Below are 27,634 nucleotides of genomic sequence, written 5' to 3'. Positions count from 1 at the left end.
TTAAATATCGTTTTAGATTTTTGGACTGTCTTTTACTGTTGATAATCTTCTTTTTTGTAAGACTTTGTTCATTTTTTTCACTTTTGTTTAAATTAATTTCAATTTGTCGCATCAAACTAAATATATCATAATCTCGTGGATTATATGTTGTGACAAACTGGATAATTTTGTCTAAATTGTTTAATGATTCTTTGGTTGGTTCGGAACGCCTTAATTCCGTATTGATTGGTCCTTTTATCAGTGCCTTTTGGATTCCGTAATCTATCACTTTTTCCGGATATTGCTGTTTTTTTAAATACACTTTAAATTCTTCCAATCTTTTATTGCCCAATATTTCTGTACTTGTAATGGTAATTATTCTTGACGCCAGATTAAAATGTATATCTAACTTTACATGGTTTTGATGGTTTGACAAAAATTTAATCCGCAGTGAAAGCGGGTCTTCAGAAATAATGTGAAACTGTTTACTCGCGTAGTGGTATTAACTATATGTGGATTCTTAAAAACTCTAAACAGCTTCTTGGTAATTTAAAATCTCGATCTTTTTCTGAAATTAGTTCTATCAAAACTTTTAATTTTTCAACCCTGTATACCACCATTCCCCATGTGAAATTAAAAAATCGTCTAAAAGAAATAATCCACAATGCTTTTCAACATAAAAATGGTAAATACGCTATTGATTTATTACTTTTGGGATACCATACGGCATATTTTGTTAATAGTGAACAAAAAGGTAAAATACGGTAAACAGAGGAATAGGTGATCAGTATGATGGGTTTTCTTATTGACAACATATTTGCTGAATTTGGAGTAAGACTTTTTCAACAAATTGTCGGCATTCCTATGGGAACGAACTGTGCGCCTCTCCTTGCCGACCTCTTCTTATTTTCATATGCGTCGGAGTTCATTCAGACACTTGTCAAAAACAAGAAGATCAAAGAAGCCAGATCATTTAATTTCACATTCCGATATATTGATGATGTTCTTTCCATTAACAATCGAAACTTTTCTGAATAGATTACATTTATTTATCATCCAGAACTAGAAATTAAAGAAACAACAGATACGGCTTCCTCCGCCTCATTTTTAGACTTATACCTCGAATTTGACATACGCGGTCATCTCAGTACCAGAATACATGATAAACGAGACTATTCTAATTTTAAAATTATCAATTTCCACCACCTTAGTAGCAATATACCAACTTCACCTGCATATGAGATAAATATTTTCGAACTTGTTCGGTAATCTAGAGATTGCAGCTGCTACTCAGACTTTGTAAAACGTCAACAGCTTCTGAGTAGAAAGTTGATGAACCAGGGGTAAATCAAAGAACGTGTCGTCCTTTTTATAAAAAGTTCATCGGAAGGTACCAAGACCTCGTTGATAAATATTCCGTATCAACTTCACAAATAATACACGATGGTCTTGAAGTATAGATTTTTGGTAATGACGTTGTTTATCATCTTAAAAACGTGTTGTTGCATATTTTTATTGTTATACATCCAGTCGGAGCCCAAGTGATCCACGAAAGATCCGCCAATGGATCCGACCAGGACTTATATATAAACAATGGATCCGACCAGGACTTATATATAAAGCCTGGAAGACGGAACCTTTAGGAGAATTGAATTAGTTTTATGACAGTTCTGTGCGTTTTGTTATAAGCAGTAACACTTTGTGATTATTCTATTTGGAGTATTTATTTCTTAAATTAATGACATTAAATAGTTGATTGGATACTAGACAGTAATCGGGAATAAGTGCCTAATAATCATTACAATCATTTGATGTAAACTGTGATTTTATCTGATTTGCAATAGAACATTTTATTTAGCTATTTATTTGTTTGTTTGTATTCTGCCCTGCCTTTAAAGTTTCACATTACAGTTCTATAGTATTCTTTTATTTGTCTTTATGAATATTACTTTTACTGTTTAGTCTGTTTTTGGTAATATCCATTTGACGTGGCTCTGTACTTATACATCCCGTCATTGTGTTATTGTGTTATGGTGCACTAAGAATTCCTTAGCAGTGTTTAGCGTCTAAACACTGCTTAGGACTCCTTAGTGCACTAATGACTTATAATATGCCACTTAGGACTAGAAGATGTGCTATTACATGAAAATAAATTTCATATTTTTGGTAGAGATTTATATTCAATGCATAAATTCCAAATTTTATCGAAAAAGAATCTCAAATAAATGAATAATCGAACAATATTTAGGCACGTGCCGGTTTTTCTTTGACTTTGCCGAAAATCAGTGAACCGTAAGACACGTGCCAAATTACATAACATAACTGATAACACTATTATCTTAAAAATAAAAGAAAAAATTAAGTATTTGCATAAGAAAATAACCAGACATTAGATATGTTTACCATAAAAACACTTAGGGATTTATTATTGTTTTTTAAAATCTTTTTTTTTAATTCAACATCTATAGTTTAAAATCCAAAGTATAAATCGGTTAATTTAATGATAAAAACATTGAAAATTGTTTAGTATTTTTTTAAGTTAAGTAAAAAGTTTGCCCCGTGAAAAAAAAGCACCCCCCCCCCACACCCCCTATGATTGATCATTATCTAAGTGGGGGCTAAAATTTGGAGACCGAGGCCAGACTGCCATAAACAACAGACGACGAACAGCAAACAGTGGATACAACATTTGATATGTACATGTATGAAAGACGACGAAGGACACAAAATCATTGCACTCAGTAATTTCAACTACCACAAGATACCCTATGAATTTATTTACATGAACTCGTCTAATGAATATATTTCTGGACAAAAAAGAATTCAGTATGTTTACTCTACATGCAGACAAGAGACACCAAGTTGATGGATAAAATTGTAGCTTATATTGATTAATTCATTTTTTAGAGCAAAATTTGAGGAATTGATTGTTGGTTGCTTAACGTCCAGTGGCAAACATTTCATGCATATTCAGGACGAGAAGTTGTTTCGTGAATAGTTTATGAAGTATTAAGTATTACAAATGTAAACATTTTCTCATCATTTGGTAAAAGGATATTTTCTAAGCTATTTAAATGTGTACGAATCATATTTGTTTCTGACAAAATTATATCGTTAGCTCTAAATTAACACATACGATTCTGATAATATTAAGAACATTGCAACTTAAGCATGTTAAGTCTCGGGAATTATTCGTATATTAAGGCTTTTGAGCATAGAATATCAAATTGTATTATTGTCGACATTTGTATTCCTTTTGTCTTCATAACTTGATACATACACATTTTAACAAGCTGACCACACTCTAACTTAATAGTTGACGCACATCAAAACCATGCATCTATGGCAAATAACTTTATCGGAAGAGAAAATAAAACAAAAACAAAATTATTTGTCCTTTTAATCTTTGTAAATGAAAGCATTGCCTTAACATTTTTCAATTAATTTGTGTGTGTTTTTTTTTTCTATAAAATTTGGAATTTATGTATTCAATATCAATCTCTACCATAATATGAAAACAATATACACGTAACAGCACCCCTTCTAGTCCTTAGTGGCATAGTATAAGTCCTTAGTGCATTAAGGAGTCATTAGCAGTGTTTAGACGGACCATAAAGAGTTGCAAAAGATACCACTGGGACATTCAAACTCATAAGTCGAAAATAAACTGAAACGTACATGACGTAATGGCTAAAAAAGAAAAAGACCAACATATAAACAATAATACACAAAACACAACTCAAGACTAAGCAACACTGAATTAGTATCATCCCAGCTCAAATCGGGCAATGCTATTCATTAGGAATTTATTTCTAATGAATAGCATTGCCCGATTTGAGCTATTCATTAGGAATTTATTTCTATGCAGTATATATATCGCAAATTTGCAGATTTAACATTGTTGTGCTGATATTTAGAGTAATTATGAATATAATATGTGTTTTCAGTCGTGTATCACCTTCACTGGTTATCCAATGGATAGATCTGTCGTAGAGTTGTAACTTGTTTAGACGTACTTATCAAAATAATTATTTCTGTGACTGTATCTTATGATCTTTTACGATAGATATTTAGCTAATCTGCAATCAATTCCATCTTCATGCCTAATATATCATGTACTGTGTTACAACTCTATATTCTACTGACGAGAAAAGGTAACACTAGGCCGCTGAAAGCTGAATTTTTAGTTCAGTCTAGGTGGCCATGTGGTCTAGAGCGCTGGGGATAAAGATAAAAAAAAGTTTAAAATTTGCAGATTTAACATTGTTGTGCTGGTATTTATAGTAATTATATATATATATATATATATATATATATATGCCTATAAATAGCAGCACATGACATACAAATCTATGGGAGTGTGGATTAATCATTACAGAGATTAATTCAATTACACAAATAAAATTATAGATTGCCTACCAATGTAATTTTAACACACTATTTAGTATGTAAATATAAGAATGTTTAAAATATTTACAAAATGATGAAAATAAACGCAATATTTCGCTAGACTAACTAGCTTTATCAAGCGTGCATCTATCCAGGTGAAATCGGATGTAGATGATAAGAAACTTTTGCAGCTCAATGTATACGTTGCACTTGAATTTAGCTGCCTTGAAAATTATACATAATTTGGATGAAGTTCAAGATTTTTACAAAATTGGTAGTTGAAGTTAGCAACGTCCATTGGCCAATATTACAGGATAAAAAGGACGATGCTGTGTACTAAATTATTCTTTATCTTTCCTGTATCTTTTCTCATCTTTTTCGTTAAGACCATCAGGTTCTAAAGTGTGGAGTTGGTGGATCCAGAAATTATAATTTATCCAAGTCAGAAAGCATTGCTTTGAAAACGTTAAAAGATCAAGAGGATATCGTAATAAAACCTGCCGACAAAGGGGGCGCTGTGGTTGTCATGAATAAAACAGATTACATAGCAGAGGGAAATCGCCAACTTTTAAACTCCATTTTTTATAAACAATTAACCACAGATCCAACACTAAATACTATTCGAAGGATCAACACCATCCTTCAAGAGATGTTCGACAAAAAGCATATAGACAATGACACCTTTGATTATCTCCGACCTCTTGAGAACGAAGCAAAGGCCGGAAGATTCTATATGTTGCCTAAAATACATAAAACGGGCAATCTAGGTCGACCAATTGTTTCAGCAAATAGTCTTCCAACTGAAAAGATATCAGAATTTGTAGACCATCATCTAAGACCTCATGTGAAAGAACTACCCTCTTACATCCAAGATACGACTGATTATCTAAAGAAAATGGAAAGCCTCAATCCTCTACCAAGCAATACTATACTTGCATCCATGGACGTGTCTTCTTTATATACCAACATTCCACAAGACGAAGGAATAGCAGCGTGTGAAGAGGTATGGAACACTCGTAGTGAAAAAGATCCTCCAACTGAGTGCCTTGTTACACTTCTGAAACTAGTGCTAGAGAACAACAACTTCTCTTTCAATGAAAAACATTATCTCCAGATAGACGGTACTAGTATGGGCACGAAAATGGCCCCGTCATATGCCAACATATTTATGGGCCAACTTGAAAAACGCCTTTTGACTAGTGCTCCATACCAGCCCTTATCATGGTTCCGTATCATTAACGATATTGATTTCAAATGGACAGATTCACAAGAACATCTTAATGAATTTCTAGGACACTGTAACTCTTTCCACCATTCAATAAAATTTACATATGAATCATCTATGGAGAAAATAAACTTCCTCGACACTACGAGTTACATCAAGAATGGAACCATTATAACGGACCTTCATACCAAACAAACGGACAACCATCAATTCCTTTCTCCTAAAAGTTGCCATCCTAAACACTGCTTCCGTGGCATCCCATTCAGCCAGGCATTGCGAATCAAGAGAATATGCTCTACTGCAAATACGCAAAATGCTAGACTAGGACAACTACGTAAACATCTAGTTGTTTGAGGATACAAAAACAAAATCATTGATAGCGCTTTCGAAAGAGCAAACAAAACTAGTCGCCAAGAACTTCTAGAGTACAAAGATAAGAATAAAGCAGCTAACAGAACACCCCTTGTACTCACTTACCATCCTGATTTTAAAAATGTGTCTTCCATTGTTCAGAAGCATTGGAAAATTATAGAAAATGATTCAAATCTTAAAAAAGTATTTTCCTCACCACCAGTCATGGCCTTCAGAAGACCTAAAAACATCCGTGACAAATTAGTGACATCTGTATTAGCAAAGCAGCCTACTCCATCTCCCGGTTGCTACAAACAATGTGGTCGAAGGAACTGCTTGTGTTTCAAAGCTGCCAATACAAGCAGTTCTTTCATCAGCTCCGTTACTCAACAAAATAATACCATCTACTCAAATTCCAACTGTAAAACGGAGAACTCAATTTATATATTAACATGTGACACATGTGGCATTCAGTATGTGGGAGAAACAATGGACAAATTTAATATTCGGCTCAATAACCATCGTTCATGGTAGAAAACCAACAAAAACTGTCCTCTCACAAGACATCTTCGTTCAACGAAACATTCTTTTGATAATGTTACCTTCCAAATCATAGAAGTCAACAACGAGTGGGACACCACGGCGAGAAGGAGAAGTGAAAATTTTTGGATCCACCAACTCCACACTTTAGAACCTGATGGTCTTAACGAAAAAGATGAGAAAAGATACAGGAAAGATAAAGAATAATTTAGTACACATCATCGTCCTTTTTATCCTGTAATATTGGCCAATGGACGTTGCAAACTTCAACTACCAATTTTGTAAAAATCTTGAACTTCATCCAAATAATGTATTATTTTCAAGGCAGCTAAATTCAAGTGCAACATATACATTGAGCTGCAAAAGTTTCTTATCATCTACATCCGATTTCACCTGGATAGATGCACGCTTGATAAAGCTAGTTAGTCTAGCGAAATACTGCGTTTATTTTCATCATTTTGTAAATATTTTAAACATTCTTATATTTACATACTAAATAGTGTGTTAAAATTACATTGTTAGGCAATCTATATATATATAATACTGTGGATTCATTTATTTTCGTGGGTACCAATTTTCGTGGATTAAGGAAAACTTACATGTTCGTGGATATTTACTTCGTGGTTTTGCCATATTGTGTATACACGCCTATAGGAAATTTGTAATTCGTTGAATATTTAATTTCGTGGTTCATCTGTACCCACGAAATCCATGAAAATTGGTATCCAACGAATAATAATGAATCCACAGTATATATATATATACAAGTCTAAATTGAAAACAACGTTCAAATCTATGATTGCGTTGGATAAATAAATTGATCACTAGTACAAAATGGATCGTAATATTAATTTGATACCAAACAGAAAACAATAAACTTGTGGAAAAGATGGTATACCACAAACATGAGGTGCAAATATTTGTACACAATATCCGGATTTCGACAATTAATGTCTCTTCAGTGATGTTAGGGATTGAAACGGTATTTGGAAGGCCATATAATTTACCTCAATTTAGGATAGACTCTTGAATTTTGAAGAGTCGAAATGAATGAACGGATCATATAAACCCGAAGGAAAATATAATACAAGCCCAAACGGAAAAACGTAAACAAGTCTAAATTGAAAACAACGTTCAAACCTATGATTGCGTTGGATAAAAACCGCAAATTTTATACGTGTGCATGTACAACAAATTTCGTGGTAGAGGGGTCTAAATACAGCACAAACAACATTTTCCAAAAGACCAACACAGTGAAAAAGTATATTTTAACAAAACGCATTCGACTAATAGGTCGAACAACGGAGGTTCTTAAACCCTGCTGACTGCCATTGGCGATTGCCAAATAAATTGATCACCAGTACAAAATTGATCTTAATATTAATTTAATACCAAACAAAAAACAATAAACTTGTGGAAAAGATGGTATACCACAAACATGAGGTGCAAATATTTGTACACCATATCCGGATTTCGACAATTAATGTCTCTTCAGTGATGTTAGGGATTGAAACGGTATTTGGAAGGCCATATAATTAACCTCATTTTAGGATAGACTATTGAATTTTGAGGAGTCGAAATAGGATGAACGGATCATGTAAACCCGAAGGAAAATATAATACAAGCCCAAACGGAAAAGTATAAACAAGTCTAAATTGAAAACAACGTTCAAACCTATTATTGCGTTGGATAAAAACCGCAAACTTTATACGTGTGCATGTACAACAAATTTCTTGGTAGAGAGGTCTAAATACAGCACAAACAACATTTTCCAAAAGACCAACATAGTGAAAAAGTATATTTTAACAAAACGCATTCGACTAACAGGTCGAACAACGGAGGTTCTTAAACCCTGCTGACTGCCATTGGCGATTGCCAAATAAATTGATCACCAGTACAAAATGGATCTTAATATTAATTTAATACCAAACAGAAAACAATAAAATTGTGGAAAAGATGGTATACCACAAACATGAGGTGCAAATATTTGTACACCATATCCGGATTTCGACAATTAATGTCTCTTCAGTGATGTAAGGGATTGAAACGGTATTTGGAAGGCCATATAATTTACCTCAATTTAGGATAGACTCTTGAATTTTGAAGAGTCGAAATAGGATGAACGGATCATGTAAACCCGAAGGAAAATATAATACAAGCCCAAACGGAAAAGTATAAACAAGTCTAAATTGAAAACAACGTTCAAACCTATGATTGCGTTGGATAAAAACCGCAAATTTTATACGTGTGCATGTACAACAAATTTCTTGGTAGAGAGGTCTAAATACAGCACAAACAACATTTTCCAAAAGACCAACATAGTGAAAAAGTATATTTTAACAAAACGCATTCGACTAACAGGTCGAACAACGGAGGTTCTTAAACCCTGCTGACTGCCATTGGCGATTGCCAAATAAATTGATCACCAGTACAAAATGGATCTTAATATTAATTTAAACCAAACAGAAAACAATAAAATTGTGGAAAAGATGGTATACCACAAACATGAGGTGCAAATATTTGTACAGCATATCCGGATTTCGACAATTAATGTCTCTTCAATGATCTTAGGGATCGAAACGGTATTTGGAAGGTCATACAATTTACCTCAATTTAGGATATACTTTTGAATTTTAAAGAGTCGAAATAGGATGAACGGATTATATATACCCGAAGGAAAATATAATACAAGCCCAAACGGAAAAACATAAACAAGTCTAAATTGAAAACAACGTTCAAACCTATGATTGAGTTGGATAAAAACCGCAAGTTTTATACGTGTGCATGTACAACAAATTTCTTGGTAGAGGGGTCTGAATACAGCACAAACAACATTTTCCAAAAGACCAAAATAGGTGAAAAAGTATATTTTAACAAAACGCATTCGACTAACAGGTCGAACAACGGATGTTCTTAAACCCTGCTGACTGCCATTGGCGATTGCCAAATAAATTGATCACCAGTACAAAATGGATCTTAATATTAATTTAATACCAAACAGAAAACAATAAAATTGTGGAAAAGATGGTATACCACAAACGTGAGGTGCAAATATTTGTACCCCATATCCGGATTTCGACAATTAATGTCTCTTCAATGATGTTAAGGATCGAAACGGTATTTGGAAGGCCATATTATTTACCTCAATTTAGGATAGACTCTTGAATTTTAAAGAGTCGAAATTGGATGAACGGATCATATAAACCCTAAGGAAAATATAATACAAGCCCAAACGGAAAAATGTAAACAAGTCTAAATTGAAAACAACGTTCAAACCTATGATTGCGTTGGATAAGAACCGCAAGTTTTATACGTGTGCATGTAAAACAAATTTCTTGGTAGAGGGGTCTAAATACAGCACAAACAACATTTCCAAAAGACCAAAATAGTGAACAAGTATATTTTAACAAAACGCATTTGACTAACAGGTTGAACAACGGATGATCTTCAACCCTGCTGACTTCCATTGGCAATTGCCAAATAAATTGATCACTAGTACAAAATGGATCGTAATACTAATTTGATACCAAACAGAAAACAATAAACTTGTGGAAAAGATGGTATACCACAAACATGAGGTGCAAATATTTGTACACAATATCCGGATTTCGACAATTAAGGTCTCTTCAGTGATGTTAGGGATCGAAACGGTATTTGGAAGGCCATATAATTTACCTCAATTTAGGATAGATTCTTGAATTTTAACGAGTCAAAATAGGATGAACGGATCATATAAACCCGAAGGAAAATATAATACAAGTCCAAACGGAAAAATATAAACAAGTCTAAATTGAAAACAACGTTCAAACCTATGATTGCGTTGGATAAAAACCGCAAGTTTTAAACGTGTGCATGTAAAACAAATTTCTTGGTAGAGGGGTCTAAATACAGCACAAACAACATTTTCCGAAAGACCTAAAAAGTGAAAAAGTATATTTTAACAAAACGCTTTTGACAAACAGGTCGAACAACAAATGTTCTTAAACCCTGCTGACTGCCATTGGCGATTGCCAAATAAACGGATCACCGATGTAATAAATGGATCCTAATTATAAATTTAATACTACACAGAAAACAATAAACTTGCGGGAAAGATGATATACCACAAACAAAACATGCATAATATGAAATAAAACAGGAATCAACTTCTGTCATAACAGGAAGTCAAACAGCATGGACTCGCACTAAGGGTGAAGTAAAACCGGTACCCGATATAAGATTTTAATAAGAACTTGTCATTAGTACATAGTGCATGGTGCATGGATGTATTTCGAATTAATGAAGATACATAAATAAGCAATCCATAACATAAAATGGATTAACAATCAAATTAGAAAAAAAAACTAATATGTACCATACCTTATGAGTTGAAATATCCCAATAGTATAGTTGGCCTCTCTTTTAGATTGACATACGGATAATACTAAGTTAACACTTTTTTGAAATCAGAATTGATTTTTATAGAAAAAAAAAACGGTCATTTTTTTCAATCAGAGATCTGACATCCAAAACACATTTAACATTATACAAGTGATATACGTCTGTTGAACAACAAACAAACAAAAACATTGTGGAAATGGGTTATTTATTTTAATAATACACATGTTTAATTAACATGTATTTTGAAAGGGAATCCTAGATCCTGTAAGTTACGATTTAACGGTATAATGTGTATTGAATATGTTATAAAATAAAGGCAACAGTAGTATACCGCTGTTCAAAAGTCATCAATCGATTAAGAGAAAACGAATCCGGGTTTCAAACTTAAACCGAGTAAACCTCATCAACTATAAGAGGAAAACAACGGAACAACAGAAACACTGAACTGCAACAAAAACAAACGCCAACAAACATAGAAACAAAATAAAACATTGATGTTGTTATGTCGCAGTACAGTATAAAAAAGATTTGGTATGATTGCCAATGAGACAATTATCTACCTAAGTTCAAATGAAGTGGATGTAAGCATTTATAGGCAACCTTACGGCCTTCAACAATGAAAACAAACCATATAGAACCTGGGACAGTTGTATAACAGCACAACATAGGAAGAGACTATAAGACTCAGTTGAAAAAGGCTTATCTCATCCGATCGATACAAAAGCAGAAAAACATCATACAAAAATAGAGACAGAACGTGGCAGGGTATTTATCCTTCCCTAGTCCCTAATAACAACAAAAGACTAACATTACAGATCTGAGAGTAGCTTATTTATGAAAACAAACGGAGTGATGACAACGGTATTTGCATTTGAAATGTTTAAATCCGACAAGCAAATGTATTATGCTTCGAAAGCTTTACTGGCACCAATTGTTGAAGCTATAATCCTACCATCGTAATGACACTGCATAGTGTTGTCCATTGTGTGCATTTGTTAAAACAATGTTAAATTGCGTTAAATTGGTATATATATTGAAATTCAATCTTTATTTGCTTGAGGCGTATACTTTCATGATTATTACAGAATGCCATTTTCATTTTTGACCTAACATGATCAGAGCGCATTACTCTCCGTACTGTGTAAAGTATTTATATTACTCATATCTCCTGCCCTGAGAAATATCTTTTTTTTTTTAATATTGTTAATGCTCAGTTTGAATGGCTTTTATTCGTTTATTTAGAAAGACGACTTCAAAAAATAAAATTATCACTGACATCAATAGTTTTGATATTTGAGTTATTGGAAGAGTTAATCGTTTAATTACGTTGTCCTTTAGCATGTTTAATGTAAGTAAAGAAGAACATGCTAAACACTGTATTGGTTTATGCAGTCTCACTTTGTTATGAATCAAAGTCAGTGATAACGGCCTGACAATACATATTTTTGAATGACGTCATATGAGTACACAAACTATCTTCTTTTTTTAAGTAAGTGGTTTTATTTTGCTTTGAAATCACAGATTCTGATTTTCATTGTAACAAACCAAATAATAGTTATTCTTATGCCGACATTTTTCAACTGATGTATATTATAAAGTTAATGTCGATTGCCTTATAATACAGATTTACGGAGTATATATCTTTCAGTTGATGTGATATTTCAGGAGTGGCGTTTTCTATGGTGCTTCCAGCGATAGGGGTTGATGATTTAAAGGAATCAAATGCATTATTCATTGCAAATGCTAAAGCTAAAGTCATTAATTCAAAAGGTTTACGGACGCCATCATTCTTTATGTTACCGTAATGAAATATATGTGTCAATTAAGATTACTGATATGTTCCACTTTTTGAAACCATCATCTCGCGGCTTATACTTGTTAAATGCCTTCTTGATACATTTTCCATCGGTTTTATCTGATAAATCCAATTACGTTACTATATCCTATAAGATTTATGTTTATTTACATACAACACCTAAAACCAGTGGAGCTAATATTGATGCGAGGATCTTGAAATTGAGAAACAAAAGGGCAACCGTTATTTCTACTCTACAGTATGATACATATATGTAGTTATTTCTTTTGATACCTAATCTGACATTGGACTCGGACTTCTTTGAACTGAGTTTCACTGTGCGTATTGCTGTGTGTTTGTTTATTTTACATTGGCTTGAGGTATAGGGGGAGGGTTGAGATCTCACAAAACATGTTTAACCCCGTTGATGTTTGCGCCTGTCACAAGTCAGGAGCCTCTGGCCTTTGTTAGTCTTGTATGCTTTTTAATTTTAGTTCATTTATATGTTTTGGAGTTTAGTGTAACGGTCCATTTTCACTGAACTAGTACACATTTTGTTAAGGGGCTGAGGCCCACCTCCGTGTGCGGGATAATCTCGCTGTGTTGAAGATCCATTAGTGGCTTTCTGCTGTTTTCGGTCGTTTGGTCGGGTTGTTGTCTCCTTGACACATTCCACATTTCCATTCTCAATTGTATTCCTGTAGTTTTGTTGCTCACTCCAATCAATCAGTTTGTGTCTGTTTTTTTAATTTGCTTTAGACCTTTAGATTTGATTGTACACATATGACGTTTTCATCCTGCCATGAATGTTAGAGCTAAGATTTCATTTAGGTTGCTTTCAGTATTGTTAATTTTTCTACAGCAATCTGTATTGATTTTTTTTACAGCAATCTTTATTGAGTTTGTGCTTTCTTATGCAGTGAAGCATTGTCATTCTTGGTAACCAATTATCTTATATTGTGTATTATTTAAAACAGTGCAATCTATGTAATTTCGCGTAATTGTGTCGGTGTGCTCTTGATTTATTTTGTAAGGTTTGGGCATGTTTAACAATGTTTGTATTGTATTTCGTATGATGTTATTTCATCACATTTCAATTATCGTTGATTGTAAGCTTCATCACTAGAATTGTAACAACAATACCTTTTGTTTTCGAGTGTTTATACTCGATAATGTATATTGTGACCCAAACTCTAGGGACATTTTTTAAGGTAAACAAACTTTTCCATTGTCCTGCATTCTACAATGTTGGCAATGGAATATATTAATTTGTCACTTATCACTAATGTTTATTAAGTTTTACGTGACATAAATGAAATGAACACTTATAAATGTCGTGCCTTCGATGCACTTTTGTAGATTTAACTCCACCAGGAACACAGGATTTAGGTAAATACGTTGAAACCTTAATAGATACTTCACTAAAGAGTATCCAAACACACAACAGAAAAGCTAAATTTATCTAGTTTAATATACTCATATGATGCAGTAAATTTGTTTTTTTGTTATTGCAGATAATGCAATAGGATTGTAAGTTTGATATATCTATCATCCACTGACCTGTTTATGTATATTGAGATCAATACCAGCGTCAATCAGCAACTTGACGATTTCTGTGTTCCTGCTCTCTACAGCCGTGTGAAGTGCAGTGTCACCATACTGGATAGAAAAAAAAACTAATAAGTTTTACATAAATTGAAATAAAACAGGAATCAACTTATGTCATAAAAGAAAGTAAAACAGCATAGACTCGCACTAAGCGTAATGTCAAACCGGTACCCGATATCAGATTTTAAGAAGAACTTTTTACTAGTACATAATGCATGGTGCATGTATCTATTTTGACTTAATGAAGATACATACACAGGCAAATTTTGTTCACGTGAATTTCACGTGAGCCTCATTTCACATGAATTTCACTTGAATTTTTGCTCACGTGAATATCACGTGAATATTTCATGTGAATTCACGTGAACAGTTTTCACGTGAAATTCACATGAAACTCACATCATCTGACTTACGCGAATATAACGTGAACTTGTTAACGTGAAACTCATGTGAAATTCACATTGTGAATTTCACATAAACTTTTTTCGCGTGATCTCACTCACATGAAATTCACATAATTTGACTCACGTGAATTTCACATGATCTGACTAAGGTGAAATTCATTTGAACTGACTGAGGCTATTTTTTTATATAATGTGCTTAAGTGGTTGGTTTTGCACAAGATAAAATCACTGTTTAAAATAATTAAGTGTTTGCACTAATTATTGCCATTTTGACATAATCGCCAAAATGTAACAATAATTATTGAAGAACAATTAGAATAAGAATATAAATATTTTATTTGTTTAAAATACAAACAATAAAAAATTCTAACAAAATTCCAGCTTATGAAATATATTCCAGTTACTGTAATTAAGATCCTTTACTTTCCATAATTGCAAAGACAAAACATTGATAATGAATATCAGTTACTTCAAAACCTGAGTTATCTCCTTTTTTCGCTGTGTATTAAACTTTTCCTCAAACTTTTAAGTCAAGTACAATTTTGAGCTTTGAACCACACAGAAGTTTAACAATAGGACATGTGAATAAAAATAAGTAAGTGTGCTGAAAAGAATTTTATTGGGCTAAATATTGTCAATAAATGTAAAATTGAATGTTTATCAAAGTATATATATTGGAAGTGCAGTATATTTTTAAAACTTTGCTTTCAGAAAAATGAAAAATGTTTGATTTAATGAGTATTACAAAAGCAGTAAATGCTAACTACTCCCTCATCTAAAAAAAAAGGAAGAAGACAAGAAAATATTGGATTGCATGTGTATCAACTGGATTGCAATTTATGTGCTGGTACACTTCAACATGTTTTATAAACCTTTTTATAATGATCAAGATTTCTCAATTTATTGAGTTAATGAGTTGTCAGGGTTTGTCAATCAATGGGACAAATTTTAAACTAAATATTAATTTTATAATTTCAGAAGTAACTAGGTTAGGGATTTATTTTAATTTTATGTTGTGTTTTTTTTACATTGAGTCTATGGGAGTAACATTCTGACTCAACAGTGCTTAATAACAAATGACAAAAACATCTTTAGGGTAGGCTATTATTAAGATTAAAAAGTAGGGTAGTTAGGGTAACGGTGAGTGGAACCACACATATATCATAGGCGAATCTAGGGGGCTCTGCCAACCACCAACCCTTTTGTAGGAACAATTTTGGTTAATTATATAGGGAATCACTGAAGCATGACTGGAGCGCCCCCCCCCCCCTTTTAGGTCAGTTAGTGCCCCCCACTCCCCACCCCCCACCCCCACCCCCCCCCCACCCCACACACACACCCTATGAAACGTTCTGGATCTGCCAATGTATATTTTTATTTGGCTAATTAATAAGTATGTTTTAAGAAGATAATTAAGGATTGTCTGAAATAATTTGTTAATTTATAGCGAATGATTGGTTAAATTTACAACTTTGATAGATCTGTTATTATTTATTTAAAAAAAACTACAATCTTGAAACATGTAAAACCAGGAAATTTACATTTAAAAAAAGCTGTATAATTCTCAAATATTTTTAATTATCTTTCAAAATGTATAGATAAGAAACATATTGTAAGTCCTATATAGTGTCCCAGGCAAATGTATTAATGTGCTATGTATGTTATCGAAATTATTGATTGACATTGAATTATTACCAGAGGCATATATACTAAATAATGTCTCTAATATTATTTAGCTGTAATAAATGTGAGGGTATGATTGCCAATTAGACAGGCTGTTAATTGGATTAAACATATTATTTTCTTCAACCAAATAAAATAACTTTATTGAAATTATTCAATTAACAATAAAGTTATTATATTAAAACATATCAAATAGTTTTAAGGGTTAAACTTTATGCTCTACTAAAGGAGTGCTGTTATGTAAAGGATGCTTGTAAACAAAAGAATGTGTTATTTGTTCATTTATATGTCTTACTTAGTCAGGACTTTAAGCAGTAAATATCATTTTAAAACTGAATTGAGATAGTAAAGTCGGGAAGCTGATCATGCTAAGAAACATTGGATATTGGTCTACTGAATTGGGAAACCAGCATGTACATGTTTGCACATGGATAACTATTCTTCGTGACGATACCCGGGACCGGAGGTCGGTTTTTAAAACTCTTGAAAGATTCATAATTTATTAAATATTTGAAGACGCCAGTAGCCAACTGACAACAACTTGAACAAGTACTTGTTTCTGTTTATTTAACGAGACAAACACAATCAAGGAGCTATGAACGCATAGATACTCGAGGAAATAATACAGGTAACTCAAATAAATGATTTAATAGTGCAGAAATAAACAGAAATTGTGAGAATGGTTTTCAACTATTGACCTAATCAGTTGTAAAATAATCTCCGTTTAAAATAAACACTCATTGGACACACACACATGTATACTCAAAAGTTGATACAAAACAAGAAAACTCGGCACTCCGAGGCGGGTGGGGAGCAAGAAGGTGAGCTGTGGTTTATTTTTACCAATAGTACCGCTTAAGTCGACGCTAGGGGCCGTCTTGACCTTGTTGTAGGGTATGAATGATTCGTTCATTGTTGAAGACCCTACATCAACTGTCAAGATGAAGAACAGGAATAAAAGCCCTGTTCATTGATAATTTTCTATGTTTTCTATGTATTGTGTCCGATTTTGTCCCATGTACATTTACTCCATATCCTTTCATTTCCATATGAGGTAGTTCTTACATGTAGTATTTCCAAAATATTACTGTATCTAAAAGAATATTTAGTGAGTTTAATTTGGAGTAAATTTTGTAAACATAAAGGAGCCAAATTATTTAATACTTTTAAATCTCAAGTGCCATTGTCCTGATGCGTCTTACTTGTAGGATTTGAACCTTTGCGTTTTCAAGAAGAGTTTCAGAGGATGATAAATAGTCGTCATATACAAATCTTAATGCTCTCTCTTGTATTTTTTCCAGTTTTTTTGAATTTTTCTCTGTACAAAAATGCCAAGCCAAAGGGCAAAAATTAAAATGACTCAAAATTAAAGTATGACAAATTGTAAGTTTATTTAATCTGTTTAAAAAGGATCCAATTCTTTTGAGAACATTCAGCTGTTGTGATGCCTTTCTACACAAGTTACTTATATGTGCATCAAATTTTAGTTGGTAATCAATATCAATTCCAAGTGACTTGACGGTTTCTTCACATGATAAAATAGTTTGCTGAATGTGTATAGATGGATTTTTTGCTAAGGTTCTTTTCCCTACAGCAATAACTTGAAATTTATCAGGATTTGCCTGCATCTTATCTTCTTTAAACCAATCAATCAGCACTTGAGACTCAGATTCTAATATAGATACGAGATGGTCATAATCCGGACTGCTAGAAGACAGAGTATTGTCGTCAGCAAAATTGTATAAGGTACTATGTTAAACAAAATAAAAAATATCATTTATGAAGACATTAAATAAAAGTGGCCCCAATATAGAACCTTGGGGTACCCCCTTTTGGATGGCAGCTCAGCTACTCAGAACACTGTTTACTTTAATTTAGTTTTCTGTCAGAAAGATATGATTTTAATAAAGATACGGAATGTGGAGAAAGACCATATGCCAATAATTTGTCTTGTAAAATATCATGAGGTAAGCAGTCAAAAGTTTTTGATAAATCCATAAGAACTGCAGCTATATAAAAATTTTTGTAGAAGGCTTTATGCCAGTCTTCCAGTAATCTGAGCAGCGTAGTCTGACATCCATGTCCTCTACGGAAGGCACATAGATAAGGATTAAAAATGGAATCAAAGAAATCGTATAACTGTATTTCAAATATCTTTTCATAAAATTTTGAAAAAAAAGGTAACACACTGACTGGTCTGTAGTTTGATTTCAGTAGTGGGTCGTTCTTTTTATGTAAGGGTGTAACTTGGGCTTCTTTGAGTCGATCTGGAAATATGCCCGTGTCTACAGTCAAATTTATAAGACTGGTCAGCTGAGGTGCAACGACAGATTTACTTGCTTTAACTATTTTTGCTGGTATCCCATCTGCTCCTGTTGCTTTTTTCATGTTAACTTTATTGATGATTTTTTCCACTTTTTCTGATGTCACCTTTTGAAATTCAAATTTTGTATCTGTTTTCAAGTGATTTTGTTCATGTATGGCATTTATGCTATGATGGTTTAATAGATCATATATAACATCATTTCCTATCTTCTCAGCAACAGTAGCAAAAAAATTATAAAAAATATCTGATACATCTTTTGAATTATTTATAATTTTATTTTCTCTAAATAAAATAGCTTCTCACATTTTAGAAGTCTTGTTCAGTCCTGGAGTGGAACAGACTGTTTTTGCTCTGCCTGTAGGTAATTTGTGTTACACTATTTATGCTTTTTATGCTGCATTAGCCTTAATAGCTTGCATTGCAACATTGTTTTTACATTTTAATAATTGCAAGATTTGAAATTTTTACTTTATAAATTATTTAAAAAATTTTAATCTGCAAATTTTTTAAACTATTCCTGTGTTAGTGCTTCATATATATATATATGTTCTATCCCACAGAATTATTTAATTAGACAAATATCCTATGGGATAAAAAATATCCTGTAGGAAATGCTTTTATTTATCCTAACGGAGAAAATATATCCTGTAGGATATTTTTATTCTCCTCAGGGATTATAAATCGGATAGGTTTTTAACATCCTGTATTGTTTTACCTATCCCCAGAGGTACATTATTGCCAAATTTGATGATTCTGCCCTTAAAAAAAGTGTGGTTCCAATTTGCACTCATGAGAAGTTCAAATTAATCCAATAAATTGTTTCACGATAACACTGACAGTCTATGTTTTATCCAGTAAAACGGCTTTTTTTTTTTTTTTTTTAAACAAACTGTATTTTCAAATCTTTTCAGCATATCGCAAATCAATTACGTATTTGATATGTGAAAATGAAGAGAAATAGTTAAAGGCACACTTACGTTCGATATGTTGCTTATGTTAACCGAAATAACATTTGCACGGGAATAGTTCAAGCATGCAATGTTGCTTCAACTGTATGGACAAATTTATGAATAAAATATTTTGAAAAATGTAATATAAATTTTGAAATGAAGTTTCGTTTATGAATTTAAAGTTTAAATTTGATTTAGATATTTGTTTGAACAAGTACAAATTTAGACCAATTCATGTACACCTTCTAGGGTGCGTTAATTATTCAGCACGATTTTTTTAGATCATTGTAAAGGTTGTTTAGAACTTTTTATTAGCAACAAAAGCTAGCACCCCATGGATAAACTTTTGAGTAAACTAGGTTTAAAATGATATAAAAAAGTGTTTGTAAGAAAGGCTTTTTGTAAAACTTTTGGCTTCAGTTGCTACAAAATCCACATGTTATACTAAATGTAATTTGACAATACATATAAATTCTGTGAACGACGATTCCCTTTTGTATATGTTCTAAATTGTATGTCTCTTTTATTCAGTATTGTTCCTGTTTTGATATTTGACACTTTGAAAATTTCGTAATACACAGTGCTACAAGAAGGGGTCATGAACCTTAAATAACACTGCATGAAATGATACGTTTACACAATTTTTTCTCATATTAAATTTCTAGTTTTGAATTTAAGGTCTGATTTATGAGGAATTAATTCAGTAGTTTATGAAAATTTAATGTTTTTGTTAAATTCCTAATTTTCTTAAGTTTATTTCCGATTTATGGGTTATTAGATTTGTTATTTATTTGAAAAATAATACCAGTTTAAATTTGTTATTTAAAAGGTTTAAACCTAGTTTATCCCCGTTAAACTTTTAGTTTAAATTTACGTTTATTTTTCAACAAAACTACTAAATAAATATAAGACAATTTAACTGAAATTTAAATTGGATTAAATAACAAGTTTATACGAATTAACTTTTTTTTCGGTAAATTTGAAATTTAATGCCAGTTTTCGTAACGTGTTTATGTATCTTGTTTTATTTCAAATGATTACTCTTTCTTCTTTCGGTCAACAAGGTTTCAATACTGTCAGATGAAAACATGTTGTACAAAATAAAATCAAGCGTTATTAAGAAAAAAAAGACAACATTACGATCGGGCTTATTATAATTGTCCAAACAGAAAAAAAAACTTTCGTTGCAAATATATTAACAATTTACGTAAGGAAATATTCAAATCTTGAATATCCAAAAAACTTTTCAGAATGTCAACCAATGAGGGATAGTTAGACTCAAGTAAAGGTCGTTAGTCGTCCTTGGATTTCCATGGACATTCGGGTTATCTTTTTATCTTTCTCAATAACAGAAAATACAAAACACAACAAATAACAAGAGCTTAAATAATGGCTAAATTTCATTATTTGTTTTTATCGTTTTTTTTTTAAGGAATTATTCAGTTCTGATTAGTTTAAACAACATGTATTTATCGAAGTGCATATAAAATTGAGAATGGAAATGGGGAATGTGTCAAAGAGACAACGACCCGACCATAAATCAGACAACAGCCGAAGGCCACCAATGGTTCTTCAATGCAGCGAGAAACTCCCGCACCCGGAGGCGTCCTTCAGCTGGCCCCTAAACAAATATGTATACTAGTTCAGTGATAATGGACGCCATACTAAACTCCAAATTATACACAAGAAACTAAAATTAAAAATAATACAAGACCAACAAAGGCCAGAGCTCCTGACTTGGGACAGGCGCAAAAATGCGGCGGGGTTAAACATGTTTTCTGACATCTCAACCCTCCCCCTATACCTCTAGCCAATGTAGAAAAAACAAACGTACAACAGTACGCACAGTAAAACTCAGTTCAAGAGAAGTCCGAGTCCGATGTCAGAATAGGAAACAAAAGAAAATAAACAAAATATGTACATTACAATACACAAATAGAATATATTTTTTAGAAACAAGCAGTTTTGATATCCCCCTTATTATAAACTAAATATGTTTTGACATATTGAAATTTTATTCCATTTGATAATATTTATGATAATCATATATATACTAAATGTATTCCTTAACAGTGCACTGTGTCGGGTATTTCGTAAATATCGTATTACTTTTTTAGTAATATTTATAATGGGATGTAACTCTTTTCGTCATCAATCATATCTGTTTCAGAGGAAAACATTTGTTTTTAAATTAAGTTATCTCCTTTTTTTTCATATTCAATACAGTTTTACGGATGGATGGATAATTCCATAAAAAAAATTAACAAAATTTACCGCATACTAGTATAAAAGGGCACAATAATAAAAAGTGAGAGCTGTTTTAAGCGCAGATTTCTTAATATTCACGAAGTAAACGGGATTTTTCTGTATTCCGGTTGTCGTATTTGCTCCTTTCTCTTTCTCAAATAATGTTACCCGTTTGTACAACATAATTCGCTTTTCCGTAAGTGGAAGTTATGCAGGCGCATTACATTTGCGCGCAATTTGTGATTAACTTTTTTACGTTTGCGCGCAGCTTGTGATTTCATTTGGGCGCATTCGTTTTTCAGGTAACACTGTTAAGAAACAGGTGTAATGCTAGTTTCAACGAGGTATTACTCCTGTTTCGAGCCGAGTACACTACAGGTATAATACTAAAACCCTAACGGGAGGGATTATGCTTGATATTCATATGATGAAGACATAATCTTTCAATCAGTTTAATTGAGGTCTGGAGCTTGCAAGTCAGTAACTGCTAGTAGTCCTTTGTGTATCAATTTATGTATCATTGTCATTTTGTTTAGTTTCTTTTGTTACCTATCCTGACATCGGACTCGGACTTCTTTTAAACTGAGTTTAACTGTGAGTATTGTTGTGTGTTTGTTTTTTCTATATTGGCTAGAGGTTTAGGGGAAGGGTTGACATCTCAAAAAACATGTTTAACCCCGCCGCATTTTTGCGCCAATTAAGTCAGGAGCTTCTGGCCTTTGTTAATCTTGTATGATTTTTAATTTTAGTTTCTTTTATATATTTCGGAGTTTAGTATGACGTCCATTATAGCTAATGAACTAGTTTACATTTTTGTTTGGGGGTCAGATGAAGCACGCCTCCGGATTCGGGATTTTCTCGCTGTATTGAAGACTCATTGGTGGTCTTCTGCTGTTTTCTGCTCTTTGGTCGTGTTGTTGTCTTTTTGACACATTCCCCATTCCCATCCTCAATTTTATTGTCTTTATCCTGTAATTTATTTTGTACATGTTTTTTCCATCTCAATCGTTGAATTTGTTTTTGAAAGAAATCGACATGACTTAAACGCAGACTGCAATGAGGACCCCAAATTGAACTGTGACGTAAACAGAAACTTGAAATAGCCGTTCGCTCGAAACAGAAGCAGGAGCCTATGTGTATAGATTATAGGGTTTTCTACAAATTGATATGTCACGATATCTATACAAAGAAAACCCGATTATCTGTTTATCGTTCTAATACTGGCCTTTCTACCTCCTTAAGACAGTTTTAGGCTTGACGAACGCAAGCTTGATAGCGTCTCCTCACAAATTGTGACGTCACTGATAACTTCTCCTCAGACATTATGACGTCGTTGATAATGCCTGCATTCCTCAAAGCCGTGGTCCGAGAATTACGGAACGACTGTGCAGGGTGATATAAGACGAAACGCGCGTCTGGCGTATTAAATTATAAGCCTGGTACCTTTGATAACTATATACTATAGGCGTAGAGAAGGACAATAAACGTCTAGTATACGTATATCGCTTCGTGTTATTTGTACACCTGTATTAGTATAGCAGAAAAGTCGATTGCAAGATAACGACAGATCACTTACCCGGCCACGTCCACTCTGTGTAGTATTTGTATTTGTATCAATCTGATGAGTTAAGCCTTTTTCAATTGCAACTGATTTGTATAGTTCGTTCTTATGTTGTATTGTTACACCACTGTCCCAGGTTAGGGGAGGGTTGGGATCCCGCTTACATCTTTAACCCTGCCACCTTATGTATGGATGTGCCTGTCCCAATTGTTTTACATTGTCATTTCGGGGCCTTTTATAGCTGACTATGCGGTATGGGCTTGCTCATTGTTGAAGGCCGTATGGTAACCTTTAGTTGTTGATTTCTGTGTCATTTGGTCTCTTGTGGAAAGTTGTCTCATTGGCAATCATACAACATCTTCTTTTTTATATATGTGGAAAATGATGTAAACGATTTAGAATAAATCTAAAAAAAACTGTGAAGTATTAGTTAGAATCTTTGTCATTTTGTACGCAGATGACACGGTTAATGTCTGATAGTAAAGAAGAACTACAACATGCACTTGATGTTTTTGAACAATTTTGTAACATATGGAAACTCCTAGTCAATATAGATAAAACAAAAATTATTGTGTTTAGCAAAAGAAAGGTACGACACAACTTTGATTTTCATGTATACGGTAATGCTATAGAAGTTGTAGATTCTTAGGAATAACTTTAATTACAACGGTGACTTTTGGACTGCTAGAAAAATGATTTTTGATTTCGCACAAAAAACAATGTTTGCTCTCACAGGAAGATAAAACATATATCATTACCTATTGATATTCAGTTACAACTTTTCGATGCTGTAATCGCACCTATATTATTATATTCATCAGAGGTTTGGGAGTTTGAAAATAAACAGAATATTGAGAAAATGCATTTGCAATTCTGTCTCGCTATGTATTATCTTATGTTTGTAATTATATTGTCCTCTTGTACACCTGCATGTGTCTGAGGTTATAAATAAACTCTTGAAATCTTAAGTCAGTGGATATTTCAAGGCGATGCACCGTTGATAAGTGTAGAGATATATCACCGGATTCCTTATTTCTTCAAGATATTTGGGAATCACTACCGTCAGCAGAATCCAGGTGTACTACAAATGGCTCAGAATCATTCCAATGGCATGCTCATTACAATGAGCAATTTTAACCAGCACATAACAACATGTGAAATCAGTACTCCCAAATCTTTAGATTTACTATTTTTTTACAGGGACCTGATTTTTTGCTTTCTGTCTTATTGTGTTTTATCATAACATACTGTAGGCTGTTGCTGATCTTCGTTTGAATTGTTTCACAATTTATTACATTGTACGGGTTTTATTCTGTTGAAGGCCGTCTATCAAATTGTTTGTTTAATTCACCGTCGTTTGGTCTTTGGCGGGTAGTTGTGGTATTTGAAAATATACAATTTATCTCGTATTTCTATATTTTAGCCATCCTTCAGATATGAAGTATTATGAGTGCTTGATGAAGTACGAATATTAACAAAAACACGACGTGAACATTATAAAGATTGTACAAAAGTTAGTATTCAATCTCGGCCTACCCATATATGACTTAACGAATTAAAAATTAAACATCGTTATTAACAGAGGAACACGGAAGCTTGTGAACGTGTTTTTGATTATTGACATGCTTGGAAGGAGAATCAAGCGGTTGTTGCTGACTGTTCTAACGTTCTTTGCCTTTTAGTCCTTTGAGGTGTGGCAGAAGTCGAGATTGCAGTTTCGTAACCAACCAATTATACAGCTTTAGGGTTGAACTTTCCACATTTTCGAGCCATCATAGATGTTGGAGATGTTAGTATTAGAATTGAGAATGGAAACGGGGAATGTGTCAAAGAGAAAACAACCCGACCGACGAGTAATAAAACAGCAGAAGGCCAACAATGGGTCTTCAACACAGTGAGAAAATTCCGCACCCGAAAGCGTGCTTTAGCTGTCCCCTTAACAAAAATGTGTACTAGTAAAGTGATAATTGAGGCCACACTAAACTCCAAAACATATAAATGAATTACTCCTTAACACATCTTCTTATATCTATAAAATTAAAAATCATACATGATTAGTCAGCAGATTTAGAAAGAAAGATGTGATGTCTTCGTGTTACAAACAAGGCTCGAGAACAGGAGTCTCTTCCTATACTGAGATATATACAGACATGCCTCTGAAATGATTCCTACATGCATCTAATATATCAATGGGTTGTAATTTTACAATGTTTATATGTCAATAGGTCAGTGATTTTCATCTTTCGACTAAAGTTTTGTATCAATGCTGTTTTATCCTCTCAAATCAAATTAAAATGTTTGTATTGTATTTGTGATAACTGAGAAATTTGTGAATATCTGATCTGCACAACCTTTTATGGAATCTTGTAGCAGTCATTTGTACTCGTGTATGATTGAGAAGGAACCAAAAAGCGATCGAGTTTGGTCGAGTCGAAAATAGGTCAGGTTTTGGTGTACTAGTTGTGATAGTAGTCAGTCAGTGGTCACAAAGCATTGTTAGAGTAAATCTAGAAAACAGATAAAACACAGAATGGCATTGAGCAGCAAGCGATCGGATATAATTATTTATTAAGTAAAAGTCAAGCACTGAACAGTAAATTATGTAGGACAGAAAGTCACCGGACAAAAAGTCGCAGACAAAAAGTCACTGGACAAAAAAGTCAAAATTCAGTTTTGTGATAGTTTTCTTTGAATAATAAAACACTTATTTAAAAAAATTAATGGGCAATGTGTACATTGCATAAAACTAAATAAAGGAACATAAATCAAGAACAGTAAAAGAGACGCTACCCAAATTTGTTCCTGATTTGCGATTTGTGGTAGTAAGCATTTTTTAAATTTCATAACCATTTGGTTGAGGCAAACTTAAGTTAGAGAACGGAAACCAATAATTCAGAAAATTTTCATATTTTTAAAAGGGCATAACTCTACAACAGTAAAAGTCATACCACCAAAATTCAAACTTGATCTGTGTTATGTAGTAATAAGTATTTTGTTTAAGTTTCATTACATCTAAAGTAAGAAAACGGAAACGAAAAATTCAGAATTTTTTTTTTTGTAAAGGGGCATAACTCTAGAACAGTACAAATGACACCATCAAAATTCAAACTTGATTTGTGATATGTGGTAATATGCATTATGTATAAGTTTCTAAACATTTGGTAAGGCAAACTAAAGTTAGAGAACGGAAACCATTTTGGGACGTACGGACGTACATTGTACGTACGTACGGAAAGACAAGGGTAAAATGTAATGCCCCTCCGCAACGTCGGGGCATGAAAACATTTTTGTTTTTTTTTGTCTTGAACTATTATATATAAAGTAGCTTTGTATTAAGAATTTATTTAATAAATATTGATAATGATCAAATAATTGTTAAGAACACAAATTGTCAAAGTGGCTTGGTACTTAAATGGCTCATGAACAGTTTCTTATACTGTAAAATGAATATAAAATTTTAAAAAAAAATATTTCAATAGTTTTGTCTTATATATTCAAACAATTATTAACAAACTATTTGTAACTTATTGTACTGTGACTTTTTGTCCTGTGACTTTTGGTTCTGTGACTTTCTGTCCATTTGCCTTAAATATTTGTATGATGATCAATCTTGATCTCTACACTATCATTTCCCGACGAATACCTACTCGAATTTTTTTGACATGGCAAAAAATGTCGGGGAGAAAGTGTCAAGCAAGATAGACAAGCCCGAACATTTTTGTTAAACAAGTCAGATCAGTCTTCTGGTGGCTTCATCTGTCTTGATTGAGTCTGATCGGCAATGTGAACCTAACTTTGTTAACTCGACACTTAAAAATGCATGTAACTTCACTTTTCTTACTCGATTTTCGACTTCTTTAATATCGATAAGAATTAGAGGATGGACTTTCTTCAATATGACTACCTTTTTATAACTTTTTGGGCAGCCAAATAAGCTGTCCAAGGAACACAACTTATAGTAGTTTAACCCTCAGGTTTAACCACTAAGGTAAAAGAAATATTTATAGTAAAAATCTTTACTGCAAAAAGTAAAACTCTGACGGGTTAAAAAATGCAAGCATAATATACACAATACATAAAACTAAGACGATGTGGTATGTTACGGATAGATAACGAAGCCGTACAGAAACATACATGTACAGATCATAATCTGTCAATTTTTAAATACCATTTGCATTTATTTCTTTTTTCTTTTT

The 27,634-nt window shown here is 32.9% G+C and overlaps 1 protein-coding gene across 1 annotated transcript in view; it reads right to left on the bottom strand.

Annotated features, from left to right (window-relative positions):
• The window catches only part of LOC127718639 (uncharacterized), a 279,885-nt gene that overhangs the window by 56,479 nt on the left and 195,772 nt on the right, over positions 1-27,634 (bottom strand). The gene's annotated exons all lie outside the window — the stretch shown is intronic.

This window comes from Mytilus californianus, unplaced genomic scaffold (assembly GCF_021869535.1).
Source record: "Mytilus californianus isolate M0D057914Y unplaced genomic scaffold, xbMytCali1.0.p SCAF_10, whole genome shotgun sequence".
Classification (NCBI taxonomy): domain Eukaryota; kingdom Metazoa; phylum Mollusca; class Bivalvia; order Mytilida; family Mytilidae; genus Mytilus; species Mytilus californianus.
Note: the sequence above shows the minus strand (reverse complement) of the source record. Positions and strands in the feature narration are given on the sequence as shown.